Genomic DNA, 3,782 nt, shown 5'->3' on the forward strand with positions numbered 1-3,782 from the left:
ATCCCCAATGATGAGAATCTTCGCTCTGTCATACTGAGTGAAGCGCACAAAACTCGGTATTCCGTTCATCCTGGTGCTGACAAAATGTACAAAGATTTGCGCCTTACTTATTGGTGGCCCGGTATGAAAAAGGATATTGCTGTGTTCGTAGCTAAATGCCTAACTTGTTCTAAGGTAAAAGCTGAACATCAACGCCCATCTGGTTTGCTCGAACAACCTGAAATTCCTACGTGGAAATGGGAAAGTATAGCAATGGACTTTATCACCAAGTTACCCTTGACCGCAAGCAAACATGATAGCATTTGGGTAATAGTGGATCGATTGACCAAGTCTGCCCACTTTCTGCCCATTCGTGAAACCTACCGTGTTGAACAACTTGCGCATCTTTATGTCAAAGAAATTGTCTGCCGTCATGGCACTCCCTTGAGCATCATATCCGATCGCGATGGCCGTTTTATATCTCGCTTTTGGAAATCTCTCCAATCTGCGTTAGGAACTCGGTTGGACATGAGTACTGCATATCATCCTCAGACTGACGGACAGTCTGAGCGAACCATCCAAACCCTTGAGGATATGTTTCGATCTTGTGTTCTTGATTTTGGAGGTAATTGGGATTCACACCTACCTCTGGTCGAGTTCTCTTATAATAACAGCTATCATTCCAGCATCGGTATGGCCCCATTTGAAGCACTTTACGGTCGAAAGTGCCGCTCACCGATTTGTTGGAGCGAAGTGGGTGAAGTTCAAATCACAGGACCCGAACTAGTTCAAGAGACAACCGATAAAATCGCCAAGATCCGTGATCATCTGCTGACTGCCAGAAGCCGACAGAAGAGTTACGCAGATCGCAGGCGGAAGCCTCTCGAATTTCTAGTTGGTGATCTTGTTCTCCTCAAAGTGTCGCCCTGGAAGGGTGTTGTCCGCTTTGGGAAGAAAGGTAAGCTTGCACCTCGTTATGTTGGTCCGTTCAAGATTCTTGCGAGAGTGGGAAAAGTTGCCTACAAACTGGACCTGCCGCCCGCGCTCAGCAATGTGCATCCAACGTTCCATGTATCCAATCTCAATAAATGTTTAGCTAACAAGAACCTCCACATACCACTTGATGAAGTTCAAGTTGATGAGTCTATGCATTTCGTTGAGAAGCCTGTGGAGATTATGGATCGCGAGGTAAAGCAAACCAAGCGCAGTCGCATCCCTATTGTCAAAGTTCGTTGGCAGTCCAAGCGCGGAGCCGAGTTCACTTGGGAAAGGGAAGATCAAATGAAGATCAAGTACCCGCACCTTTTCTCTGCGCATCCTACTTCGAGATAAATTTCGGGACGAAATTTCTTAAAGTAGGGGAGACTGTGACATCTGCCCAAATCCGACCCGACCCAGGTACCCGTTTTCGAATCCGATTCTTTTTATGATTTAAAATTTGATTATTAATCTTTGTAAATTTAACATTAAATAAATTATATATATTTTTATATTACTTACTAATAATAATAATTTCCTTTCCGCAGTCCCGCCTCTTTTTCTCTCTTGTCGCCGTCCCGCCCCTTTTTCTCTCTTGTCGCCGTCCCGCCCCTCTGCTTAACCCTTGAGCCTGAAACCCCTTTTTCTCTTAACTCTTTGCTTGTCCTTTGGTTCTTCCTGCCTAAGGATGTCTGCGCAGCTCCACACGCCAGACTCCTTACAAGGAAGCCTGCGTGAAGACCAACTGTTCCTGCGATACGTGAGGCGAACTGTTCCCGCAGCGCGCTAAGGATTATAGTTCTTCCCACGGCGCGCTAAGAATTGTAGTTCTTCCCGCGGCGTGCTAAGAATTGTAGTTCTTCCCGCGACGCGCTAAGAATTGTAGTTCTTCCCGCGACGCGTTAAGGATTGTAGTTCTTCCCGCGGCGCGCTAAGGATTGTAGTTCTTCTCGCGGCGCGCTAAGGATTGTTCTGTCTGCCTTCGCCCTCGCTCGCTCAAGCCTTCTCGCGCTAGACCTTAAGTCTTTTCTTCAGTTTAGGTCAGCTTGTATGCTTTTGAAATATCTTATCTTTTGTATGAGCACTTTAGGTCAGTTCCGACATCTGTCCGAAAAGCCACTTTCGGCGCAGCATGCGCACCAATCCTATTGGTTGACAGAAAAAGTGACTGGCATAATCTTTTGAAATCTTCTTTTGCATGTCTTGAACAGTGTTTTATCTGACACCTACCATGCTTTGATCTGTAACCTGTCAGCTTTTCCCCATCCCCTGCAGCTGCCGGCATATCTTTTGATATCTTTTGCTTTTGGTTTCTTGTGCTTTTTAATATCTTTTGCTTGATTTGATAAGATCTTTTCCCCTTTCAAGGGATTGGGTTCCCTTGGGTTTTCCTATAAATTAAGCTAATTTCTTGTTTATTAACACTACACACACTACACTTAAACACTCCCCAAATCTCTCTCCCTTTTGCTCTCTGCCGTAGTTCCTCTGCAACTCCACTCCTCTCTTTGCCTCCGTCTTCTCTTCTGTTCTGCCAAGAATCTCGGTAAATATGAATATATATTTTGTTTTAATTTGTTTAACTAACAAAAATCGATACTTACTGCATATATTCAAGACATAAAAACCAATCGTTAAACCAATAACCTCTTATTTATAGGTTAACTTTCGCTTGTTTAAAAGTTGGTTCTTGCATTATCTTTCAACACACCATTTTACAAGTGAGTAATCTCGTACTTAATCCCCTTTTATTTTTAACGTTTTGGGATGTTCATGTGTTCGTACAACTTGAGTATTAAACTTGTTTATGAAATTTATGTGCGCAAAACCCCATGTGTTATGGACGTTTACTTGGCTGTTTATTTGTATGTGTGAATCATTAACCGCTTTGTTCGGCCTATTCCGAAGTTTTCATGGATCCATTAGATGAACACGGGAGACCTATCGTTTACGGTTTTCTTGTTTTGTTAGCACATGCACGTATGATTATTTGTTTTTGTGCTCGATTGGGAGCACGGATTGAACTATGAGCTATGATCTATTTAGGCTTGATCACAATCTGATTACACCCTATGTTAAACCCCAGTTAAGCACATGTTGCGCGCAGTGATTGTTATTATCTATTTATATCTATTAAACTTGATTTCTCACCGACACGCAAGTGTTGACGTTTTATTTTAACACATGTTCAGGTTTGCTGTAGCTGCTTTTGGAAATCTCAAGGACACGTAGGATGTTTTCTTTTTTCTTTGGACCTAGAATAAAATGTAACAAGACAAATTATGTTATTTGAATATTTTGAGTTATGATATGATTTATGTTACTTTACGATTTGTGTTCTGCGCGTGCGCAATGAAAATGTATTTATTAAATATTGACACCCAAATAGTGTCACGAGTAATGAAACAATACGTGGCGCCCCGATGTATAATCCGCCATCGGTCGGGGTGTTACAGTATGTGTATGTATTTTAGAGATTGGAAGCTTGGTTCTGTGTCTGCATTTCGTTGATAATAATAGAGAGGCTTACAATTGGTGTTGTTCAACCTTGACAGGTACAAGGGGCTGCAGATTCTTAGAGAAAGAACAAGGCATTTCAATTCTCATATTTGACTCAGCTTTCAGATTGCTGGCTTGGGAGGATGTCTGTACGCCCTAAATGGAGGATTAGGCATTCGTCAAATGAATCCTCGTGTATCATCTGTAGCAAAATTATGCACGGGAGCTAGCAATCCGGACCGTATTGAAGAGGTTCCTGAGACACAGCATGGAAGAGTCACAATATTCTGAAACGAGGTCCAAGAATGAAGAAGGGGTAGAATTAC

This window comes from Bidens hawaiensis, unplaced genomic scaffold (genome assembly GCF_021521415.1).
Source record: "Bidens hawaiensis isolate Kalapana, Puna unplaced genomic scaffold, B.hawaiensis_p1.1 tig00037728_1, whole genome shotgun sequence".
Taxonomy (NCBI): domain Eukaryota; kingdom Viridiplantae; phylum Streptophyta; class Magnoliopsida; order Asterales; family Asteraceae; genus Bidens; species Bidens hawaiensis.